At 46.8% G+C, this 26,270-nt stretch overlaps 1 long non-coding RNA gene across 1 annotated transcript in view; it reads left to right on the plus strand.

Moving 5' to 3' along the window:
• The first annotated feature begins 13,512 nt into the window (after positions 1–13,512).
• Positions 13,513–26,270, plus strand: part of LOC116283357 (uncharacterized) — a 43,872-nt gene continuing 31,114 nt past the window's right edge. Inside the window, exons 1-2 of the long non-coding RNA XR_012079846.1 lie at positions 13,513–13,661; positions 15,639–15,746. This is a non-coding gene — a long non-coding RNA (uncharacterized lncRNA). The remainder of the gene's footprint in view (positions 13,662–15,638; positions 15,747–26,270) is intronic.

A 26,270-nucleotide genomic window follows, 5' to 3' on the forward strand; every position in this document is an offset into this window, starting at 1 on the left:
GCAGGTGGAGGACTTTACGAAGCTTCCATGACTTTCAGATTGGGAGCCTTAAAATAGACTCCCTGCTTGGCTAAATCAAAAATAATCTGCAAGCGATGTTTTAAAAAAATCCCTATTCGGAAGCAAGGACTGCTTCAGTGGTCACATACAGAGGCTCAAATTTCTAGAAGCTTCTTTGTGTATATTTTGCTTTCAACCATTCTAGTACAGTTTTCCCCGTTGCTATTCAAAATACCAGAGAGGCCTCCTCTTAAATGTCCATACATGTATTTCCTTAAATTTCGAGCATCCTGCTGGGAAGAACTAGTTGTTTACTGTACTTTATGTAAGCAGAAAGGATGACCACAGATTTCTGTACATGGCCTCTATGCTCTTAGCATTCTGTTAGTCCACGTTTTCTGTTCAAGGACTAAAATGTTATGGAAATTGATCTTTTAAAGAGAGCCATGTAAACTACAGCCTTTCAAGTGGAAACCCACACCCTTCTATATGTGTGATCACCCAGCACTGATGCTAAGTGTCTCGCATTGTACAAAGGCCTCATGTATAGTTTAGCTGCATTTCTACCATAAATGAGGTTTGATTTTTTTTAATTAAAAAAATTAAACATAATTTTTAAAGGTTATTTACAGTTATTACAAAATATTGGCTATATTCCCTGTGTTGTACGGTACATCCTTGAGGCTGGAGTGTTTCTGAAGGCATTTTAGACTTTTATTTAACTGAGGTTTTAAAATGCGGCACCTGGGGTTCCAGAGCCATGTGTTGTACCTGATGCTCAGCAGGGTAAATGTAACCTCCATATCCAAGTGCCGGACCAGAATCTGCATTTGATAGCATGACGATTTCAGGTATGGCGAGGACTCATTTAATTATTATTTGGGAAATAAGATGTTTTCTATAAGAGAGTTTTCCTGATACCTAAGCCTACCTCTTAAATGAACACAAAACTTCTTACCATTTTGAATAAAAGTATTTTATATAATGTATTACAAACTCTATTGCTTTCTGAAACATGGTAGGATAAATATTGTTTTCAAGAATGGGAGTGTGGGGGGCATATAGCTCAGAGGTAGAGCACGTGCTTAGCATGCGTGAGGTCCTGGGTTCAATCCCCAGAACTGCCACTAAAAAATAAATAAACAAACCTAATTATACCCCCTACACACACAAAAAGAATGGGAGTAGCATTGCAACTACACATCATCATGCAGTGGTGTATCAGACAGTCACGCTGTACTAAATGCCACAACACTAGGTGGCCCAAACTGTCATGGATTTTTGAATTTGTGATTCTCCTTTTTGTAGATTTTCTTACTCCTCTCTTGCCATTATACTGCCCACTATTTCTTGTTGCTATAAGTTTTCACCTAGCTTTAATAGTTCGTTCTGTCTCCTACAGTTCTGCTCAGGGTCGAGTTCAGTCTCACTCGGCCTAGTGCAGGGGTTGCTTAAGGGGACCTGCAGCTCTCCATCCCACCTTATGTCGAGTCAGCCTATACACCGCGCCCGGGGTAACCTTGCTTGAGTAAAGCTCCTTTCGCACCACTGCCTTGCTAGAAAAACTGCTGGTAACCTTCCACGGCCTGCTCGCCAAAATAGATGGTGATTCTCCACTGCAGCCTTTGTCGTCCTCTGTCATGATCTCTAGTCTATTGTGGTTGACAAGTCAGTCAATCCACCTGCTCTGCCCAGGCCCCTCCCTTTCTCAGTCTCTGCTCCTGGATATGACCCCGGAGAGGGGAGCCTTACAGACCAAAAGTCCTGCCCCCATGCCCTCTCCTGTTCACAGCTGATTTGGATCAGGAGCCTGACCTGCAGGAAACCTTCAGTCCACATGCTGTGACAGCTTGCAAAGTCAAACTGGGAGAACCGCTGGATGTCAAAGGGCACCTGGGACAGAGATACTAGTTGGATATCCATCACATCCATTCTCTTCCATCCCACGTTTTAGCTGAGCACATAGCTGCCCAGAATAAAGACAGTATGTGCAGCCTTCCTTACAGATAGGTGGGGCCAGGTGACCATGTTCTGGCCGACAGAGTATATGTGTGCATGGGTGTGAGTATATATGTATGTTTCTAGACATATACATACATATTTATTCCCTGTAAGTCCTGGGGAAGTCCTAGTTTATGCCTGTTATTCTGGTATAATTATTAATAGCATCCTTTTTAACTCTCACAAGGGCTCCAGTTAAGGTGGCATGTTACATGGTCACCCTAAATAAGCAGATGTGTGCAGCTTCCAGAAAGTTTTCTCAGAAGGAGAACATGCTCTTCTCCGCTTCCTCCTTTCTGCTAGGCTCAGAGGTGCCCATGACAGCTGGAGCCTGCTTGGCCTCCCGGAACAGGAGGGCTCGGGGACTGGAAAGTGCCCATTGAAGACAGGGGAGCTGGGGTCCTGACATGGGCGCATGGTGCTGCGGGATCCCTGACAGTAAGAGAAACGAGCTTTCATACTGTGGCTGAATCTGCTCTTAACCAGCTCGGTGCTTTGTTTCATGGTCCAAGCCAATGCCACGTGCTGGAGTTCTTCCGGGAGGAGTCGGCCTGCAGAGAGAAGTCCGACGGGGAAATAGACAAGCACTGAGGTGAGCCTGGGGGGCCCTGGGAGGAAGAGGGTAGGAGCCTTCATTTCCACCTTTCTGACTCTGATCCCCTGGCGTCCAGTGGGCTTCACTTCCTGTCTTCAGATGACTCTTAGGTGAACTTTCTTATGGTAACTCTCTGTTGATTAAAACCAGACACCTTCACAGCTTTAACTCTCTCCTCCCACCTCTGCTGAGCAGCTGGATGCCTTTGCTGTGTCCTAACTGTGTTTGGGGCTGCCCCAAAGTGACAGCTGCTTTCCCAAGCAAAGGTGTTGGCATGGATGGAAGGACCCAACCGGACTGAGAAACACATCCATTCTGTGAACATGACAGAGTCAGAGAAGAAGACCCAGGGCAGCGGGGATTCTGTGTGGGCAGAGGGGTTCGAGAGCCCCGTGGCGGACAGCTGGCCGGTGAGAACGGCTGAGGACGGAGAGTGCCGACCTGGAGCAGGTGACAGGTGAGCCAGTTTGTTTCCTTAGAAACTTTAGAAACACTGTTGCCAGTGAAAGAACCCAGTCTCAAAAGAACACATTGTTTTTCCATTTATAAGAAATCTCCCCAAATGGCAAATATATAGAGACAAAAATTAGATGATGTTTGCTTAAAACAGGGGGTAGGAATGGGGAATGATTGTAAATAGAAGTTTTTTTCTTCTAGGGCAATAGATGTGTTCTAAAATTAGATTGTGGTGATGGTTGCACAACTATATATTTGCTGAAACTCATTGAATTGTACACTTAAAATGGGTTGATTTTACAATATGTAAGTTTTATGGTGTATATTGATATTATATATCCTTAAGGCTCTTTTTTAAAAGCCAAAAGAAACATTATTTTAATAATAAAGTAATTACAGTGCTTCTAGAAAAATCTTACTATATAAGATTTTTTCATTTTACCAAATTTTTATTTCTAGTATTGCATATATTTTAATCTCAATGACCTGTGAAATGCTCATTGGGATATTAAATACAAGCTGTACTTTTATTTTCCTAAAATTATTGTTATGCAAAAAAGCAGCTTGTATTTATTTCAATTTATGTGGTATTTGATAAGAATGTATTTATTTTTCCAGTGAGTCAATATTCTGTGGAACTGAAGGTGCTCAGATTTTATACTTTTGTCTTAGCCATTACAACATATAGTTATAGCAGAATTTTCATGAAGTTTACATTTAAAAACTATCATAACTTTAGAGCATCATTTGTTTACTGCTGACAGAGTATCATGTAAAATGAAAGTAAAAATGACAGCTAAATTTTGCATTAGGTTTTGAATCTGTTTCAGTGGGTGATATTTTATAAACCTATATAAACATTAATGCTTATTATTCCACAAGAATATAGATTTCTTGTTTTATCAACAGTTGTCTAACGTATTCTCACGAGGGGAGGCTGGACCAGAGCTGACCCTTCATACTCAACGTGTTTGAGTGTCCAGGATGCTCTGTAAAAGCTGGATCCAGAAGTTAGTCCTACAGAATTTCCATTCTGTCGTCAGACTCTTTAGGGAAAGTCTTGTCTTGCTGGCTGGAGGGTTTCCCTCCCGGTGTCACTGTTGAATTATTCTCATGTGCCCTGAAGATGCTGTGCTGATTGGGAGTCAGGCTTCTGAGGACAGGAACTCAGCAGTTTGGTCAGTTATGTCCCTAACTCCATGACAAACAACTCGTGGGCTTCCTGAGGGGGGCAGCACACACAACCGTTAGGAACAGCTACACAGAAGAAATCTGTTCAGGACGGAGAGTCTTTGACTGTAGAAAGGATTTGTCAGTCAAGCACCAAGAGTGAGAAAAAAACAAAGGAAGTACCCGGGGTCAAATAATCGTGGGAATCAACTTCCCAAAGCCCAGCACCTGGAGTTGGTGCGACCCCTGCTCAGACCAGGAGATGCCCTCGGGACAGCGCTGGCTCAGGCTGCATGGCCCTTCTTGGAAGAGATGCTGTAACTTAGCCCCAGCCCCTGGGAACCCAGCTGTGGGAACATATCGGGAGGGGCGTGAGTGTCAGCACAGTGCGGGGGTGGGGGTGCTCAGCCAACCAAGACTGCCTGGCATTTCCCATCCCGCTCCCCGGCTGTCCCGGGCCTGCGTCCCCAGGGGTGTTGGGCTTTTCCTGCCTTTCACAACAAGTGCTGGGTCCAAGATGCTCTGGGACAATCTTTCCCTGATATTCTTTTTGATGATGGCTCCTCTCTGGTTTTACTGATGGAGAGATTCTGTCTTGTTTTTGAGAAAGAGAATTCTGGGTCAGAAAACAGCCTCAACACCTCGGAGTGGTGGTCTGAATTACAGCCTCCTGCAGATCCAACTTGGTCCCAGCCTGAAGGCAAAATAGCTTCAGTGTTTTATTAATAATGCTGCTATAATATGCGATGTATATACATGTGTGTGTACGTATGTATAGAGTTTACAACGTGCCAGCCATTCTTCTAAGCATGTTACATCTGTAGACTCATTTAGTTCTCATAAAAAGTCTGTGATTGAGCATTATTGTTCTTATATATTCTTTCATAAATAAGGAAGCTGAGACAAGAGTGGTTAAGTAACTTGCCCAAGGTCACACAGCTAGTAAACAACAGAGCTGAGATTAGAATCTAGGAGAGCTGTCTCCAGAGTTCATGCTCTTAGCTACTGTACTATAAAAGAGAGTTAAGATTATGCTGTGGTATGTTATCTATGTAATAATAACAGTGGCTTTATCATTATCAAATTGAATATATACCTAGGTCTTACTTCAAGTGAGTTATAATCCCAGAATTTCCTTCATTTCTCAGACACACTGCCAGGGAGGTGATGCTGAAAATCACCTACTAGAGAGGAATAGTTATGTTAGTTTCTGCCTTATTCTCAGAATTATTTGTTTTCCGCGTAGGGGACAGAGCTCCACTGTGAGAGTCCGGGGACCTGGGTTTATCGTCTAGCTCCGTATTTTATGTCCTGTGGTTCCTTGAGCACTTAACGTTGGCTCTGAGGACCCTCCTCCCTGAAATGGGGTAATATTGAACAGACGTGCAAGGGTCAAACAGAAGAAACTAAACCATCTCGGAAACTATAAAGCAAAATAGGAAGGCAAGATATTATTAACCTCCTGACCCCAGGTTCCCTCTGAAAGTGCGCTCATCTCACACAAGTTTCAGACTTCCGCGCTTAAAGTGAAGAGGAGCGCTGCTCGGAGGGTGTGGTCTGTGGACTGACAGAGCCAGCATCACCTTGCGGCTTGTTAGAAACGCCGTTTCAGGGTCCGCTCTCCGACCTACCGATTTAGACACTGATTGTGGGCGCGGAGCCCTGCAGGTGCATTTGATGCGGGCTTAGCTTTGAGAAGCACTGTTGTGGGGTTCTGTCATTCATTCGTTCAACAAGGACTTACGGAATACCTCTAGAAGGGGCCGGTGGCCATGTCGGGAGGCGAGGACACAGATGCTGTCCTCACGGAGAGTAGGTCCTCCTTAATGACCCCCTTCTCATCCTTCAAGACGCTGTTCAAGGCGTCCTGGAGGACCCCGCTGCCCACGGAGCGGAGTCTGACTCCTGGCAACACGGGCCACGCCTACGTCTTCGGCTGAGCTCCCACACCTTTCCTCCACCTGTCGGCCGACCCGTCCCTCCAAGTTGCTCCTCCTAGCCGGTCCGTGTTCCGTGTGGTCTCCATGCTTCTGTGCGGGTCGGTGCCTCCCACCCCGCCTCCTCCGCTCATCCTCCCCCGCCCTCCGCGCTCTAAGTCCCTCTCCGTCCCTCTCCGTCCCTCTCCGTCCCCGCCGCATTCCGTGTGTGCCTCCACCAGGCCCCTCTCGGGTCGTATGGAGAGATGTTTATGTCTGGCTTTCCCCAAACTAGAAGCCTGTATTTTTTATCTTTAGATCTCCAGGGCTTGAGAAAGCACACGGGCGGAGGACGCGAGCCAAGTGAGGGGGGTGGGCCGAGTTCTCATAAAGCGCCCTGCGCCAACGGTGGACTTTTTTCTTTGGAAGGCTTCACCTCTGTCCGTCTGTTGCGCAAACAGGATGAACTTGTCTTTGGGGTGGAAGGGACTTTTCAAAGCACGACTCGAAATGATCTGCAAATTTAATTAAACTCAGTAGCTTTCTTTCGCACCTACTAGTATCAGGCGCTGTGCCTGATGCACTGAGCGTCCGCCCTCGGGCAGCTCCTGATCTGGCAGGAAGACACAAGCCCCAGCGTCCCTGATTGAGCAGAGTGGCCACTGCTTTCCTGGGGTTGCAAGACTCCAAACAGGCAGTGGGACAGACGAGCAGGGTCAGGAGAGGGCAGCAGGTCTCGAGTGGTGGAGGAAAGCGAGGGCCCCGAATAGAGGCGACTCCCAGTCCAGGTGGAGGGTCTCCGCCAGGGGGTGGGGGTGGGAAGTAGCTGGACCGGCGCCGCCGGGGTCTGCGCGTCACTGGTTCTGCCCGAGCGCCTGCGGGCACACGCGGGCACCTCCGTCTGTAGGCCAGTTTCAACCCGGCTCCACCAGCTCCTCCTTACCCTCCCGAGGCTGAGGGAGGGCCAGGGACCCTGCTGAGTGTTGGTAATAGTTGTTAACTGTGGTTGATGTCTGCCTGTGGGGTTGCTGGACGGATCTGGGGCATGGAGGCAGGAAAGCCGGCTAAACAGCATTTTTTCCAGAACGCGGCTTCAGGAGACTGGTTTGGACAGTGGGCTCTTTTGACTCCTACTTGCTTTGTAAGTGGCTGCAGTGGCTGCTGCTTTCCCCTGGGACAAGGACAAACTAGAATGAGAGGTTGTGATCTCAGCACTAGAAGGGGGTCCACAACGCATTTCTCCCCGGAGGCCTCCCCTAGGCGTGTTTCCCTATCGGAGGGCAGCCGCCTGGTGAAGTGGAGGAGGGCGTGGGCTTTGCCGGTGGGTGAAACTGGGCTTAGACCCTGACCTCGCCTTTTGTGTGCTATCACCTTGGGTGGGTAGCTGACCTCCTCTGCAAAATGAGGCTAATGATTTCAGTGTGTCGCTGGAATACCTCCTGTGTATTCGATGCAGCAGCATCACTGCTATCACTGCTTTGCGATAAAATGTACATGAAGTGCTCTAGGATGGGCAGGACCAGGGTTCCATAAACTGGTGATGATGGAACCCCTACAGCAGAACCATTAACATTGGGTCTGCCCCATGGGAAAGGCTTCAGCAAGATGGCAGGAGGTGATGGTGAGGCTGAGAGGGAGATGCATTCACATCTTGTGTCCCTGTCACCACCTCTCCCTAGCTGAATGCTGCCGTCTTCCTCTGTAACTTGTCCCCACCATCTTCTCCATACCTGGGGAGAATTTCAGGTCCGTGGCTGGGGAGATTGCTTTTTGATTAGTTGATCACTTGGAACCCTCCGGATGACATCCTTAAGCCTTTGCAGACTTCCTAAACAGCAGAGCTGTTGCCGCAGCCTTCTGCTCAGTTTCCTGTTCCTTTTAGAAGTTTGCAGCTGGGAGCTAGCCATGGCATGCGTGCCATCCTGTTTGTGCTGTTCAGGAGGTGGGAAGTGGGAGGAAACAGTGGGGAGGAGAGAGGGGCGGGGTTGGGTGAGAAGGTAGAATTATGTTTCCAGAAGCATCGAGGCTCATTTGAAATACTGATTCCTCTGGGGAGGTCACAGCCCAGCCTTTGTGGGGCTTTCAGAGGGGCTATTTATACATTTTGGTCTCCCTGTCAGAGTTGCTGCCTATATTGGCGACACTCCAGTTCTGCTGAAGTAGGGTTTAAAAAAGAAAGTAGTAATTACTAACTTCATACTCAGATGTGGAGGTCGGAACAAACTCAGAACAAAAGCTTTCACAGAAGCATTCTACTCCCACTGCTCTGGGGGGAAGCTGGCATCCTCCTCATCTCTAGCTAAAGCGGGGTTCTTGGAATAAATAAAATAAGGACTTTCATGCCCTTGAAATCCATCATATTTTGAGTTTTCAGGTCCATGTAATGACTTCTATCCCTCACCCTTCACACATTACTGGGAAGAAGATGTAGATTGAAATGTTTGATCTTAAAAGCAGTCTTTCCTTCTCACATTCCTGAGTCCTTTGCCTTCCTCTCCATGCCTCGCTCAGCAGTTTATTTGTCAGAAACCTAGGGACTTAACATCAGATTCTCAGGATATGCCTGAGAATCTCGGCCAAAGGGGAGACCCCAAGTGAAACCAGCATAAGAACCATCCAGCTGAGCCCTGATCAACTCTCAGAACCAGAAGAAATAATGAAAGCCTGGTCACCTGAAGCCACTAAGTTATAGGGTTAGACTAATACTAAGGAAGCAGGGGGAAGACAGTGGCCCTGCAGGACAGTGTCACCAATGCACAGTGTTCTTACTGTGTTTCCCTGAGTCTCACGCACAGCCCTTGGCCACAGCCTGGGTCCAACCCTGAGAACTTGGGGCAGCCCTCCGCCCAGCAGCTGGAATTCCTCCATCTTGCTTTAAGGTGACCATCCAACTTCAAGGACCAACCAGGAAAATAGAAACATCTCCATGCATTGAAAACAGAGGGAAATAAATATAAGGTATTGGTTTCACTGGTGAGAGGCCAATAGGGGACCATGAGGCAACAGAGATGTCAACACCAGCAGGAAGCTGCCAGCACGTCCAGGCTGCAGGGGCAGAGGGATCGGACGGCGGGTGGCCCTGGGGAGCCAGGCCTTCCCGGTGGACTTGGAGCCATGGAGGAGCAAGGAAGGTGGGGAAGGGAAGTCCCAGCTTCTCCCTTCCTCCCTCTAGTCTTCCACCAGTGCCTCCCTCAGGTTAGCGGGGGTGGGAGGAAGGGGCCGGAGGGCAGATGGGCTGCAGACTGGCACGCTGTCCGCACCGTCCGCGCCCTGTCCGACCCCCCCATTAGCAGGAGGTACTCGAATCACACCCATCATTTCTTCTAGTCTACCTAACCTGCCAAATGACCAAGATGGAAACATTAAGTTAGTTTAGGAGGACCTCCTAGATATCTTTATAAATGAGGCACTGTGGTTTCAGGACGCCCGTCACTCATGGCCCTGGCTTCCAAGTTCTACCCCACCAAGACGGGTTATGGGGCCAGGGGATCAGAGGATGAGCTTTATAAGAACACAGGTGGTTTGAAAACTAGTCTTCCCCTGAACAGAACAGGGGCTTTCTCCTCCCTTTCGCCAAATCCCAAACACCACGTCCCCGCTTAGCAGCAGGTGGTGGGGAGTAGAAGGCAGGTCTGCAACTCAGGAGGGGTGTACGGGGGCAGGAAGCCAGGAGGGAAGGACACTCCCTGGGACAAACAGATCCGAAGAACCAGAGAGGGAGGCTGGGGCCTGGCCTTGCTTTGAGGGCACAATGGCCTTGCCCTACAGAGTTGAAGCCATGGGTGTAAAGAGGCCAGGGTCACCAGCTGGAGCATATTGAGCAGGAAACCATGAAACCACCCAGGTCTCTGCCACAAAGGCATCATCTCTAACTGACGTCTTGTTTACATTTACTTCCAGTTCCTCATATGAACCTATTTTTGATAGATCAATACAATAAAAGTGGTCCTACAAATGTACCATTTTATATTCTGCTTTTAAAAGTAACATCATATCACAAATATTTTTAATCTTTAAATATTCTTTTAAAACATGCATTTTTTGTTTTTTCAAGACTTTTTTGGGGTAATTAGGTTTATTTGTTTATCTAGCTATTTGTTTGTTGGTTTATTTATTTGTTTATTTTAATGGAGGTCCTGGGATTGAACCAGGATCTCGTGCGCGCTAAGTATATGCTCTACCACCGAGCGCTACCCTCCCCCTAAAGCATTATATTAATAGATGCACAGCAACCCGCCTGACGGTGGTCCAGAAATGTAGATGTAAACGGTAAGACTTACTAATACGTAGAGTAAGAATATGGCCACACCTCTTCTATCTTCTTCATAAAATTAACTGCTGGGGCACCCTAATCCCTCTGAGCAGAAAGCCCGCTTGGCCCTCTGAAGGTCCCCAGCCTGTCCACCTCCCACCCAAGTTCTCCAAGAACGCTAGCGCTCTCCTCATCCTGAGCAGACTCCGGGTACCGAGCTCACAAAGCCGGAGGCCCAGCGCCGCAGCTCCCGGACTGCCACAAGGTGCCACTGCTAAAGGTCAGTCCTGTACACTCGGACCACTGTCACCATCTGCCCCCCTGCAGGTGTCCGTGCTGGGGTGGCTTCTTGTATATAGCTCACAATTGCACTCTCAGCCTTTGTTCTCTGAGACACAGCCACTGGGAAGGCTTGCCGGATCTTGAGGCCCTTCCAAGATCAGCCCCATACTGTTCTGAAATCAACTCTGCTACCAGTTCTTAGGTCCCTGTTATGAACTTGGGATGAGCTTTGACTCTCTTTCCTTCTGAGTAACTTCATTTCAGGGTCTCACTCACATCCTGCCCACTGTTGTCCCTGACGGACCTTTTTGATTTCACACTGAGGAGCAGTGGTTGGCTGTTGACCTGTTTGGAGAACCCTGGGCTTCCTACGCCAAACAGTGAGGTTCCCCCTCCCCAGCCAACAGCTCTGCAGAGCAGGGAGTGTGCTGGCTGATACTGAGCCGTCTGGAAGGCAGCTCTGCTCACCACCACACCACCAGTGCCGCTGCATTTTGTTTTGGAAAAACAAAATGTTTAATGTTTTCCTTTCTTTGGGAAAATGGCCCTATGTTCATAGGAGACCATGGACACGTGAAAGTCCTACTTCAGTGTGATTCTCTAAACCTGTCCTGAAATGTCTTTGTAAATAAAAATCTCATCCTCCACGCACCCCATGACATATTGCTGCCCTACTGCTGGACTCTAGATTGTTGCCATATTTTAAAAACTATAATGGGGGGAGAGCATAGCTCAAGTGGTGGACCGCATGCTTAGCATGCACGAGGGCCTGGGTTCAATCCCCAGTGCTGCTATTAAAAAACAGCGATAGATAAAAAAAGCCTGATTCCTCCCCCCACCGAAAAAGATACAAATGTATTCTGTTACGGCTCTAGAGCTCAGACCTCTCTGGGCTAAAATCTAGGTGTCAGCAGGGCTGGTTCCTTCTGGAGGCTCTAGGGGAGAGTCTGCTTATTGCTTTTTCCAGGTCCCCGAGGCCACCTGGCTCCTTGGCCCCTTCCTCCCAACACTCCAACCTCTGCTTCAGACAGAGCATCTCCCACGGCCAACATTGACTTTCTTGCCCCCCTCATAGAGGATGCTTGTGATCATATGTAGAGCCCACTTGGATGATCCGGGGTAATCTCCTGATCTCAGGGTCTTCAGGTTAGTCCCATCTGCCAGTTCCCTTTCACATGTTAGGTAAGCTTTGTAGGTTCCAGGGATTAGGCTGCAGGCACTTTGGGGACCCAGTTCTCAGCTGACCCAACCAACATCTCCACTGGCAGATGAGTGAGCCTACAGGCAGGGTCAACATGCCAAGTAAAGAATTCCCTTGGAAACGCCAGTTTCACAATATTATCTGTAAAAGTATAGAAGGGAAAAGTCCTGCTACCACTTGCACAGATCAACCCCTTTGATTTCTCTTGTCTTCCTTCCTGTCCTTGGCTAAATGCAGAAATAATTTTAGGTAATTGCAGCCATAGGATTCATACAATTTTCTGTTCTAATTTTTTCACTTATACTATATACTTTAAAGATTTCATATCTGTAACTAAGAACTTATTTTAAATTATTCTTTAATGTATAAGAGGATCAGAGACTTCTTTAAAATACCAGGGGACCACTGAGATTACCAGGGGTACACAGGACTGCACCCATATGTTCCTAGGTGGGGTCTATACCACGATCCCTCCCTCAAAGCTCACAGTTTAAGATGCTTTCAATGGAAAGCTTGAGAAATGTGTCTTAACTCTTTCTTGTTGCTTGCAATCCCTTGGCTTTCTGCTAGGTGAAAAGGACAGGTAAGAGCCACGTGGACAGCAGGGGAAGAGGAGAGAAAACAAACGTATCAGAGGAAAGAGTGAACGGATGCTAGCCTGTGTTCCCTTCTGAATTTGTTTCCTAACTCATCCCCGCCGAGCAGCTGGGCTCTTAGAAGCCCGTGGTGTTGGCTGGACACTCGGGCCGCTCTTTCACTGAGACTATTTCTGGCTGAAAGAACAGCTGCCTTTGCCTCCCACAGAGAAGAACAAGCCGCCAGCATGAAAGCATCCGAAGGTTCTTCTGATTCTGCCATTTTCTTTTTTTAAATCCTATAAAAGTAAGGTGGCAGCAAATTTTACTGTAATAGGAAAAAAAAAAAAAAACCCCACAGCCCAACCCTTGGGCTTGTAGTTTCAGTAATTAGCTCAATGTGCTAATGAGAGTCTTCAGGGAGGACGGCATGAATTAATGGGTGAATTTCACTTTAATAAATGTATAGGCAATTTTCTAAATGCAGATGGCCGAGCCCGCCCTGATGTCTCTACCTAGAGCCACTCGATATGGTAAGTGTCAGAGGAAAGTGGTTAATTTGTAAAATGCTTCATGATCCTGATTAGAAGAGAAATCCTGCTAATGTTGGCTTTCCACCGTATTATTCATCTCGCCCAGGCAGAGAACCCATCTTGCCCCCACCTCCCTAGCGTCCCAAGGCTTTTAGTTGCTCCTATTCTGCTGAATGGGGAGACAGCTCTCCCCCTTCAGGGGAGCTGGGCTGGACCTCCCCACTTTGTGGGCTTTCTCTCCCAGGATCTGACCCCAAGGCCAGCCCAGGGGTCTTTATCTCCTGTTTTCCTGAGTACTGAAGGTGACCAGAATGTGGCCCAGGTGAGAACAACACACTGTTTTAGGGAAGGTACCTTCCCAGTTGTGCAACACTCCGAAGTCATCGTCACTTTAAGGAACTGTTTGCTGGTAGTTGGTTACACATGTTTAAACACACCAGGAAGATCAGAGAGCTAAGAGAAGATGTGAATTCCTCTCTTCTTTTAATTAACCCTCTGAATCAGGTTTGCTTTCCTGCTTTACAGGAAAAACCCAGGCTCCAATTTGAAAATGTGTTTCCAGGCCTTTGGAACTGGGTCTCTGCTCAGGATTTATCAAGCACTTTCCTGTGCACACCATTGGGAGGTCACAAGTACAGTGAGATTCAACTGCTCTGGATCAATAAACCTGAAAAATTACAGTAAGTCAACATTCATCACAGCCATTACCTCGACAACAAAAATCTCAACTCAACAAATCCTCTATTTGCTAGACTCAGGTTAACTGGAAAACCCAGTTTAATGGAAATGACTTTGACACCCATGAAGGGTCGGTAAAGCGCTACGTCTTAGGGGAACTTTTATGAACACGAGGTGGAATTTTCCCATCTCAACCCACAATGAGTAGTGAACTAAGTTCATCAGACACTGTTCTGAATCCAGCAGAAAAGTCCCGTCCAAACACAGAATCTGTATGGTTCCGGATTCACAGGTTGTTTTTTGTTTTGGGTTTTTTTTAAAAGAACCAAAATGGAATTTGGGGTTATTGAGTGTTCACAGCCCAGATGAGTAGAGGAGACCTGGAAGGGCTGGGATACTTGCTTTGAGCCGGCTGGACGGGATCCCAGCCTGCGGGTGGATGCGTGGCTCTCCGCGGCCCGGGAGGGAGGCCTCCAGTGTGCGCTTTCGGGCCTCGGCTGGGTCCTAGTCTTCGCAGTCAGTAGGCTGCTAAACTTAGACAAGAGCAACAGATTTAGCAAAGTGAAGAAACCAGCTTGGCCACACCAGGACACCCTGTGGCTCAGCCAGATGTGATTTACACGTCCGCCGCAGCTGCCCTCCCAGTGCCTGGGTCCAAGGAAGGCGGGAAAGCAGCCATCCATGTCTCCTTTCATGCATGAGCGGAGAATAGAGGCATGCCTGGCTTCCTTCCATGATGCAGCTTGTTGGGAGTTAAGCAGTTAAAAAACAGTGCGAAGAAAATTCTTGCTAAGAGTTAGAAGAAGGAGAGCATGAAAGGCCAGGAGCCCATCACCCCTCCTCACTCCTCCTTGAATCTTCCGACCAGAACCAGGGGTGCCCTGTCTTCTCTGCTGTGAGAAAGCCAGGACCACTGACAGTCGGCCTCTGTGGCCGGGGCTGTGCCATGTGCTTTGTGGTCCGCTTTGAAAAGGCCCTGGGTCCCCATGAGCATTGAGCAGGAGACCATCGCCACTCTGCCCCTGGGGCCATGTTCAAATACTGGGGGAACGGTGTGGACCCTGAAAGTGGCAGCGCTGGGGGGCCCAACCAGAGATGTTCTTCTCTTACTCAGTTCATTCATTTATTCAACAAATCTTTAACTGACTTCCTTCTCCCACCAGACACTAGCAGTGGGGATAAGATAGTGAGGGAAGCAGATGCAGCCCCTGACCCCATGGAGCTCACAGTCTGGTGGCTGTGAGCAAGGAAAACAATCCTCTCTGCAGTAAACTGATTAAGTTATAATGCCCCCTGCACCTCATCTGGTCAATACACCCAGTGCTTTGTTACGGTGGTTCTTGGGTGCTCAGGGGTCAGGAGAGTCTCATGGGGCCGGGACCAGGAATCCAGCTAGGATGGGCTCTAGACAGACAGCAGAGAGGTCAAGTGGAGCTTCCAGAGTCAGACCGCCCAGGTTATTGTCCATTACTCACCAGCTGTGTGACCTTGGGCAGTCAACTGCGCATGCCTGAGCCTGTCTCCTCAGTTGTGGAATTGGGGCTAGCACCTGGCTTCTGATGAGGTGAAACCTGGGCAGGTGTCCAGTGCCAAGCACAGGTCCTGGCACGTAGAACATCTTGGCTCTTGGCTTGCCAAGAGTTCTTGGCCAGAAATGCAGCTTGTTGAGGGCAATTCATTTTATCTGATTAACAGTAACTGCAATCTAGGCAGGATGGAGGGCCTGGGAGGCTATCACGGAAATATGGTAGCAGAATTCAAAATTAAGGCTGGTCCCAGGCAGGAAGGACATGCAGGCCCATGGCTGCAGCCGTCAGAGTGGTGGTCTGACCCCAGGCTGCCCCTGAGGCTCTCTGTTCTGCATTTCCTGAGTCAGCAGGACCGGGCAGTGAGCGGGTATTGGGGGGGCTGTGTCGGCAGCTGCTGTAAGTTCTGGAATCAGAAAGCTTTCCTGACTTTTCCCTCTTGTTCACCTTTAGGCAGAACAACTCATCCGAGGTCACATCACTCCTGTGTCTGAGCCCGGGCTCTTCAGGGGAAGACGGGACCAAGTGATTTTCTCTTAATTTTCCCTGGAAGCATAAGAAGTAAGGACTCCTGTCCTGGCATGCTGGTAGGAGAGTTTAAGTTCATAGTTTAGGTTTTAAAACTGCAATTTGAGCCCATTAGAGAGAGATCAGGCTACTGACGTGCACGGGAAAACAGTGCATTAGGCTATTTCCTTCCCGTAAAGACCTGTAAAAGCCAGTGTGATTTTTGCAGAATGAGGTTATTGCAGCCAGTAATCGGCTCAGGCAGGACCAGAAGCTCTGAAATCAAGCCAACGAGGTCAAAGCAGGTCTGTGTGCCTGAGAGTGGGAGCTGGGAGCCAGGCTCTGTGCCTGGTGTGGACTGTGAAGTAATTTATCTTAAGATCCATAAAAATCAGGTGGAGTCAGGATCAACCCCATTTTACGGATGGGGAAGCTGAGGCTCAGGCCACCAGGATCCTACTACTTGGCACTGGGAGTGCAGCAGCCTGAGAGATGAACGCCTCCTCCCAAACAAGAGTGCCTGATTTGAATCCCACCTCTGTACGCACGGGTGGGTGGCCTTGGGCACATTCTTGACTATAGGACCTCAGTTTCCTTGCCCCACAGGGCAGTGGAGAAGGTTAAAACAGAAAATGCACGAACCTGCTTAGCCCTGCTCCTATGTCTTGTCCTTAGAATCTCCACCCCTGCCCTTAGTGATGGAGGGGCGGGCCCTGTCCGCTCAGCCCAGGTACAGCTGCTGTATCCACAAGCGGGGAGACCACTGCCCAGACAGAAGGGGATGTCAGGTGCTGCCGCCAGGGCTCTCCGGGCCCTCTACACACACACCCACCCACTCCCCTCCACATGCCTCCTCCCAGCCCTGCCAGGGCTGGCTCGCTGTCTCCTTCTGAGAGCCGCCACCCGCTCTCACTTCCCAGCACTGTGGCTCCCTGCAAACACCACCCACCTTGGGTGGAGAATCCATGGAGCAGCAGCTTCCAGCCCATTTCTTGAACTTTTGCCTTTGGGTCACCCAGCTTCCTCATCTGGAAGCAGAGGTAATGAAGTGGCCTACCCTTGGGGGAAACTTTGAGAATAATTAATATAATTGTTTAGAGTGCTCTGAACTCTCCGGGGTTACGGTTTATCATGATGGCAATCACCATTGGGATATAATTAACTCACCATATAGTTTTCTCAGGAACCACATCTTTGAAAACTATTACTTGTAATTTTACAAATTGGATGGCCCCATCCTGGTCAGCAGCCAGCAGCAGACTTCTGAAGCAAGCCCAGGGGGACCTGCACTGGTGTCTCTGAGGATCCCAAAGCACAGGGAGGACAAACTGCCTCCTTGAGGATCCTTCACCCTGAGTCCGTAAAACTGCAGCAGCACAGATTTCAGAATCAAAGCGGGATCCTGTTTCAAAATCGTTCCTCTTGAGATGCCAAGGCCAGGGGGCAGCCACATCCGCAGGAAGGCCGCTTCTCTCCTTCCAGGACCATGGCCCACCTGCATTTTACCTCTTCCCCAATCACCGCAATCACAAAACCCATTTTGATTTTCCTGAAAGAGCCTGTATTAATTGAATGCTACGTCTCTTCCAGGTAAAAAGGAAATGAGACATTCCCTATGGCTTTCATATATAGTCAGTTATGGCCGTATTGGCAGAGGGGGCAGCTGACCATCTACAGTGGAAGATGGGACGGCAGAAGGGATGAGAGACGGAGGGTAACAGTGGGGACTACGGTGTGGATTTGAGGGGGATGCTGAAGCCATCTTGCCTCGCTTTCCAGGTCTCAATGGCCGCCTAAGTCAGGAGTCGTGCCTTTTCTGAGGGGCCCTGCTTGTGCAGTCCCCATACTGAAGAAGTCCACCAGTGACCATGGTTGGAAGTTAGTGAACGTGGGAAGGTGGAGGATGCTTGCAGGGGGTGGGGGGGAGGGAGTTGGGAGCACGCATGCGTGCGCACGCTCGCACGCATGCGCACACACCGTGGCCACCTGCGCAAGTGTGGAGCCGCAAAGAGGGTCTAGCGGGAAGGATATGCGCGAGGTAGGCGAGACACAGAGGTCAGCTCTCGCCACTGCCACCTGGATTCTGCTTCTCAGCTGGCCACTGGAAGAGTATTTTACCCACCTTGGCAGGTATCACGTTATGAAGCTGATGTAAATCTCAGGCCTTACGGAATGTGGTTTGCAAGATGCCTCGGGCATTGCTGTGCACCCTGCCCCTCGGCCCTCGTTTCTGCGTTTTCTTAGTAGGTCTGTTGTTGCCTGAACGCCTTACATGCGCCTAGTTCTTTGCAGATCTGGCATGTGTGCTTGTGTCTTATATCTGCTGAGGACCTGTGGGCTTCTTGAGGCGGTACTGAGCACTCGCACCCTCGTCTCAGCTGGAAGAGGGAAAAGATGGGTGGGCCTGGCCAACGGGCAGTTTTTGAGTGGTATCCACAGAGCAGTCTGCTCACCTACCCAGTAACAGGAGGCATCGTGGCTGTGGGAGCACCAGCTGCTACCCTGAGAGGCCTCATGAATCCCTTCCTGTTCAGTAACTAAGGGTACAGAGCTCCCAGCCAGGCCCTTGACTGATGCAAAACTTAAAACTACCTCAGGCAATGAGAGGCACTGGAGAGCATGGCTTTGTGACTATTTCTTCTTCTTTTTCTTTTTTTCTTTTTTTTTTTCTTGATGTGTGCCGTCAAGTGTTCCCAAGGGCATCCACACTTTTCTTTATTTTAATTGAAGTATAGTCAATTTAGAATGTTGTGTTAATTTCTGGTATACAGCATAGTGATACAGCTACACATACATATATATCCTTTTCATTATAGGCTATTACAAGGTATTGAATAGAGTTCCCAGTGCTTTACAGTAGGACCTTGCTTTTTATCTATTTTATGTATAATGGTTTGTATCTGCAAACTCCCAGCTTATCCCTCCACCCCCTCCCTTTCCCCCCTGGTAAACATAAGCTCATTCTCTGTGTCTGTGAGTCTGTTTCTGTTTTTTAAATAAGTTCACTTGTGTTATTTTTTTTTTTTTTTTAGATTCTACATATAAGTGGTATCGTGTGGTATTTTTCTTTCTCTTTCTGGCTTTCTTCACTTAGTAAGACAATCTCCAGGTCCATCCATGTTGCTGTAAATGGCATTATTTCATTCTTTTTTATGGTTGAGTAGTATTCCATTGTGTGTGTGTGTGTGTGTATGTACATATATATGTATGTATATACATACATACCACATCTTCTTTATCCAATCATTTCCAATTATTTCTTCTTCATTAATCACTTGCTGCAATTTTCAGGGTCATTCTTTCCCATAGATATCTGATTTAGGGAAAGCAGACCTTGGCTAGCTGTGGACAGTCTTGGAGTATTTTGGCCCTAAGACAATGACCTAGAAGTAATTGATGACACAGTGGTGATAGGGAGATGGGCCTTCCATGGTGTGGCTTTGGACAACTCAGAAATCATGGACCTGAGCAGTGGAAGAATTCCCAGGTTCAACCCAACAAGGTTTTCGTAACACCTCTGAGGGCCCTCCTCCGAGCCCAAGGATGCCGCTGCAGAAGTCTGCCCAGGCGGGCATCCCCGGGAGGGATGGGGGTGCGCTCCCACAGTGTCTAATTAGTGACTGTCCGGCTCACTTGAGGGTATATTCTGCAGAGCTTTCCCCCCATGTGCTTTATTGTCCTGTTTGGAGCTCCTTTAAATGAAAACAATGCAAGCCAGGGCGTTTCTCTCATGGCTGCCTCTGGTCTGTTTACTCCCAGCTCTCTTTAGGAAGGAAAAGGCTGGAAACTGCATCCTAATGGCCCAATTAGTCCTAATGCTGTGCAGTGTTGACTGTTTAGTTACCACCATATTGTGTACAGAACTAATTGTGGTGAAAGCAAATGAATGGTCAGGAAACAAACAGGCTACTAGAAAATAATTACTTGGAGTGTTTCTCTTTAGTACCTGTGCAGCGGATTTCATTATAGTCAACAGCCTCTAAGCTGCTCGAAATAGTGGTATTTGTCATTTTCATAGAAACTTGATAATGACATTAATTTATCTTAATGGCCCGTTCTATTGTTATAAATAGTAAAATTAGCTTAAATTGTCTTGCTTTTGCTGGTTTTGGATGGCTGCGGAGGGCCCCACAGCAGCCGACGAGTAGATAATTTGGTGTGCTTGACAGATTCCCAATAATCTGTTATGTGGAGCATGAGTAATGCTAGCACCATTAATGTTCATTTTCCTCTAAATTCATTACTGCCCTTTTCCCTTTTATCTTTTTTAATGTCTGCGCCATTTTTCTATGTTTCAAGTGGAGCCACAGAGCCTATTCAGATTCCGCCGGCTATTAACATTCTGCACATAGCGAACATCCCATGGAAAACAACTCTTTATGAAATGATGAGCCTGGTCGCTATTTACAACAGAAAAAAAAAAAACAAACCAGGCAGAACGGAGAGCTTACTGGTATCAGGGCCTGGGTATAATTAAGCCAAACGTAATTTTAAAGAAATTTAAATGTTTTCATTTTATGGCTAAGGTAAAATAGACTCAAGGGAGAATCTAAGAAGGTGTAAATGCATCACCACACTCTCTCCTCCCTTCCACATCGCTCCGGTCTCAACCCCCGGGGCATCTTATCAAAGGTGAGGAGGCAGCGTTCCCTATCAACTTGATTCTAATTAATCCCTAAGAAATGTTACGACTGATTTCATTTCTGTAAGCAGATATGTTTTCACAGTATCTGGAACAAACACAAAGGCTATTTATCATCAGAAAAACTCCTAGAATTCTGTTGGTTCCCTCTAACTTCCAAATCTTTGTCTGTGTCTCCCCTGTTAACTGGGAAAGACACCAAAATCAGTCACTTCTGTCCTTCAGGCTTTTATATTATAAGCTGCATCTTTTTAAAAAAAGAACCTAACCAAAAATAGCAAGCAAGCAAGCAAGCAAGCAAGCAAGAAAGAAAGAAAAGAAAAGAAAAGAAAAGAAAAGAAAAGAAAAGAAAGCGTGCTTTGTTCTCAAGATAAGGGAGATTCTCCTTGATGTATCTGTGCAGAACTCATCCCCAGGGTTGCATGGTCCCAGGGAAGAAGATGCACTGAATTTTTAAAAAGAGACCCCAGACATGTCTGTCAAACTAGAAGTCCCCCAAATGATGACTTTCACACTGAAATAGCAAATCAACATTTAAAGAACTTTCCCTGTCCGTGAGGCAAAATCATTTCTTTTCTCCACTGCTACAAACATTTTAAAAGCAGTCTGTTCAGTAAAATCACCCAGATGCACTCCTGAGTATGTGTACGCCCAGGCCCTGCAAACCTTGGGGAGGAATACAGGATAATGTACTAATAATGTGATGTATCAGAGGGGCAATTCATAAAATATTTATCCTAAAGCAGAAAATGTGTCTGTCTCCTTGTTCATTTATAAAATAATAGTTTAGGGGAATTAGGTACCAGCTAAATCCCTTAGTCAATGTGGTTGGTTTCACCCAGAGTCCATTAGACCAGGCTATGTATCTGCTGAGGAAGACGCAGCCTGTCAGCGGTGCATAATGGATCATGAAAGATAAATGGATTAGGCAATTGAATAATTAGAGTAGTGCCCACCAGTGCGGCTCTAAGTAAAGGGCTGTGGGGATTGCCATTAGAAACCTCCATTTCAGTGGTTAGAAATCCATCTGGGAAAATTTGGCTGGTGCTGAAAGTTAGTGCCTGGTGGGGAACTAAGGGGAAAGAAGCTCCCCAGGGAGGGTCCTGGTACCCAAAACCCAATGTTGGGTGATTTGGGAGCCATGATGCTGGAGGGACTTCAGCCCTGCCCCCTCCCCCCACCTAAGTAAGTCTCACAAGCACCAGATTTGGTGGAATTGAACATTTCCCTGGACGGGGGGTGATCTGAACTGCTCCTCTGTCTTCAGGCTTGGAGCACTCAGAGATGCCTTAGGGAAAGGCTGTGCTGTGAATGCTGTACTCCGGGATTGTGCAGTACACACAACTGTACTCTGCCACCCATCAAGGGCCACACCTCTAACACTTTGTGTGGTGCCTGGCACATAGAGGCTGCTCAAAAATATCTGATGAGTGAACAGCAAATTGTCATGACCTTTACTGAATGCAGTGAGAAACAAAGGAAGACACACTGGAAACATTCAAAGCCACACAAACATTCAAACAACTGCTTCGGTCCAACAGGATCTAGTTCTATTCTGAAAACAATTGCTGGAAGGAAAGAGGTTTTTATTAAAGGTGTGACTGTATAGAGAGGGAAACAAAGTCCCAGAGCCCTTATTGGCTACTTATTAGTTGGGAGCCGGGGGCAAGTCACTGACCAACTCTAAGCCCCGTTTTCTCAGTGTTCCCGGAGTTGACAAGAGCCGGCTCTCAGGGCTCCAGGATCCAGTGAGGGACAGCGTGCCTGAGTGCGCTGTGGACTCTGAACAGTCAGAGTCTAGTTCACGGCCATCACTGCCAACCAGGAACTCACGCATGTCCGCAGGCAGCTCTCACTCATCAAACACAGGGTCTTACTGTCCACCGCACGTGTTCAAGTTGGGTCACATTGGCCCTGTTTCATAGAGACAGAAAGGAGGCTCAGGAATTTGCTCTGATTTGATAGCTGGTGGCTAATGACACAGGCAGGACTCAGACTCAGGTCTGCCCAGCACAGAGGCCTTTGGGCCACGGGTTTGGTTTGGCCTGTACTGAGGGGAGGTCCTGGCACGACAGGGAATGTGCTGGTCACGTGCGTACAGACAGGCTCTACGTGCAAAGCCCTGCCCTGGTGGAGGTACACCAGGGCGGGGGGCTCCTGGGGAGGGGCTGCTGGGGGTGCATTCTCTGTGTGTGCACCAGTCTCCTGCATGCTTTTCATCTTCAAAACCAAAACCCTGCAACCCATAAACAGCAGCTCCCGTTCCCTTTCCTCCCCGCCCCAGCACTATATTCTACTTTCTGCCTCATGGACTTGACTGCTCTGGGGACCTCGTGTCAGTGGTATTACACAGTGTTCGTCTTTTTGTGACTGACTTACCTCACGGAGCATAATGTCCCCAAGGCTCATTCACGGTGTAGCATGTGTCCAGATTTCCTTCCTTTTTAAGGCTTGATAATATTCTCTTGTGTGGACACACCACAGTTTGCTTATCTCTTCATCCATGGTTGGACACTTGGATTGCTTCCCCCTCTTGATTTTTGTGAATAGCGCTGCTGTGAACATGGCTGTACAAGTACCTCTTCAAGACCCTGCTTTCAATTCTTTTGGACATATACCCAGAATTTGAAGTGCTGGATCATGTTGTAATTTTCTGATTTTTTTGAAAAACGTCCATACTGTTTTTCCTAGTGTTTGCACCATTTTGCATTCCCACCAACAGTGCACAAAGGTTTCAATTTCTCTACATCCTCGCCAATCAGTTTTATTTTGGTTTTTTGATGGTAACCATCCTAACAGAGGTGAGGCAGTATCTCATTGTGGTTCTACTCATCTTTTAAGACCTAGGTTAAAACTCTTCTCTCCTGTCAAAATTCCCCCAACTTCTTCAAACAGAGTTAGCATCTTGTGTGCCCCGCTGACTCCTGTTCCCAACTCAGTCATTTATGAGATTCTGTATGTATTTGTGTATCTGCATCCCCCAAAGGATGCTCAGTTCCTAGATGGTGGTCCCATTCACTCAGTGAGGTTTTTTCAGCATCCAGTACAAATAGGTACTCTAGAAATGTTTGTTGAATGAATAAAAAATGTTTGTCACTCACATTTAGTTTAACATTTTGTTGATTTACTGGTTTTAATTTTTACAGAGCTGTAACTTACATAAAGTGCACACTCATATCTTAAGTGTGCAGCTCAGTGAATTTTTAAATATGTTTATACCTGTGTAGCCATCTGTCCAGATCAAGACAGAACATTTCTAGCACCCTAAAAAGTTCCCTTGGGCCCGTTACTGGTCAAATACCCACTCTGCTAAGTAACTCCTGATTTTATTTTATTTTTTAACCCTCGATCGCTTTGCCTGTTCTTGAATGCATGTAAGTGGAATCACATGGCGCCTATGTTTTAATGCCTGACTTCCTTCACTCAACCAGGTGTCTGGGAAGTTCATCCTCGTTGCTGCATGTATCTGGGACTCATTTCTTTATATTGCTGAGAGGGATTCCATCCTGTGAGTAACCATGGTTCATTTAGCCATTCTCCTGCCAGTGGACATTTGGGTTGTTTCCAGTTTAAGGCTGTTATAAACATTTTTGGCTCCTGCAAATAAAGATGCTCTAAGTATCCTCTATGTGTCTTTTGAGGGATGTTTCTCTTGTGTTCTCATTTCTCTTGTGTTCTCATTTCTCTTGTGTCTGTGCCTTTGAGCGGAATTGCTGGGCCATCTTGTACAGCTTTATAGCAGGTAGGGCCAAACAGTTTTTCAAAGTGCTTGACCGAATTCACACTCCCACCAGAAAGTGTGCGAGAGGTCCGGTGGTTCCCTGGCCTTGCCTACACTTGACATTGTTGGTCTTTTGGCGTCAGTCATTCTGGTGATTGAGGGTAGCTTTTTCATGATCTTTTCCCAAATTTCCAATTTTTTCTTTGTAGCAACATTTTATTTTTACACTGATAATTTAAAATTCATATGTTACACTTTCTTCTGTTTATTAAATGTCAATATGTTTACCTCCTTCTACATTTGAGAGAGGAATTTAAATTTTTTAAGCTTTGTTTTTTTATTTTGCTTTTTAAGTAGGGCTTTTGAAATGTAACTATTTAAGCAACTGGGTTGAAGCTCTGTCCTCACTGTGGCATGACAGGAGCAGCAGGTGGGGTCAAGAGGCTGGACCAGGGGTCATGGGGAGGGTATAGCTCAGCAGTGAATATGTGCTTAGCATGCACAAGGTCCTGGGTTCAATCCCCAGTCCCTCCATTAACAACAACAACAACAAAAAAGAGGCTGGACCAGAACTGAGGCTCGAGGGGTGAATCCCGGCTCTGCCACCTCAGCTGCTGTGGGGCTTTGGGCAAAGATCATACACCCTCTTGGTGACTCAGTTTCTTCATCCATAAAATGGGGAAGGGAACAGAACATGCCTCATGAACTTGTTCAGAGGATTAAATAAGTTACTACACTTAGATAACCCCTGGCACCGAGTTAATACTTATTAAATATTATCCTCACTCAGTTTCTTCAGTGACTTTTATTAAAAGTTGCTTCCTTTTCCTTTGTTTTCTGATTCCAGGTTAGTCCTAGTAACAGCTCTCACAAAAGTTTAAGCATATTATCTGGAACGCACGCTTTGCTTTGTTGCCTGTTTTTTCTATTCTTAAGCCAATATCATACAGTCCTAGGGACTGTCACTTGGTAACATATTTGATCATTTTCTGGGCAGTGAGTTCTCCTAAATCTGCTTTTATTTTCCTTTCCCAATGCAGTATTCTTGCCTATGTATTTTTCCAGTTTCTTAGTAGAATTCCTTTGGAAATTTTAATTAATTTTTGAACTCTCTCTATAATTTTTAAAATTAATTTCTATACAATTTCCATTTAAGGTTAAAGAAATATTGGCTAGGTAAAGAACTTTTACAACACAATAATAAAAAGACAGATAACCCAGTTTAAAAATGGGCAAAGGATTTGAATACAAATTTGTCTGAAAAAGATACACAGATGTCCAGTGAGCACAGGAAAACATCACTAGTCATTAGAGGAACGCAAATCAAAACCGGAGGGAGATACCACACCACACCCACTGGGACGGCTGTTGTAAAAAGGACACAGTAACAAATGCTGGTTTGGATGTGGAAAATGGGAACCCTCATATATTGCTGGTGGGAATGTAAAATGGTTCAGGTGCTTTGGAGAACAGTTTGACAGCTTCTCAAAAGTTAAACATAGTTACCACGGGACCCCACAGTTTCTTTCCTAGATGTCCACCCAAGAAAACTGCAAACATATGCCCACCCAAAAATTTGTAAATGAAAGTTCATAGCAGCTGTATTCTTAATAGCCAGAAAAGGGAAACAAGTGTCCATCAGCTGACGGGCGGATGGCCAGTGCAGGATATCTGCACAACAGAATACGGTTCGGCTGTTAAAAGGAGGGAAGTACTGATACACGCAGGCTCACATGGGTGAACCTTGAAAATACGCCGAGTACAGGAAGCCAGCCCTGGGGACCACGCAGCGTTTGATTCTATTCACATGAAATGTCCAGCCAGAACAGGCGAATCTATAGAGACGGAATGAAACTGTAGAGACTCATTGCTGCCAGGGCAAGGAGGACGGGATTGATTGCTGATGGAAAGACCTTTTGAAGGTCACAGAAATGTTCTAAAATTAGAGGGTGGTGATGGTGACAACTCTGTGACTGCACTGAACTGTACAGTTTAAAAGGGTGACATCTACGCTTTGTCTCAATTTAAAGAATTAAAAAGCAATTGGATTTTTATGTATCACCAATAAACTTAGAAAATATAATGTAAAAATATATTGTTTACAGTATCAACAAAGCATAAAATATATGAGTAAATCTAAGAAAATAATTTTCTAGAGAAAAATTAAAAGGCATTGAACATACTTTATTTTTTCATTTCAGCCGTTTTTAATGAG

The sequence above is a fragment of the Vicugna pacos genome, chromosome 14 (assembly GCF_048564905.1).
Source record: "Vicugna pacos chromosome 14, VicPac4, whole genome shotgun sequence".
Taxonomy (NCBI): domain Eukaryota; kingdom Metazoa; phylum Chordata; class Mammalia; order Artiodactyla; family Camelidae; genus Vicugna; species Vicugna pacos.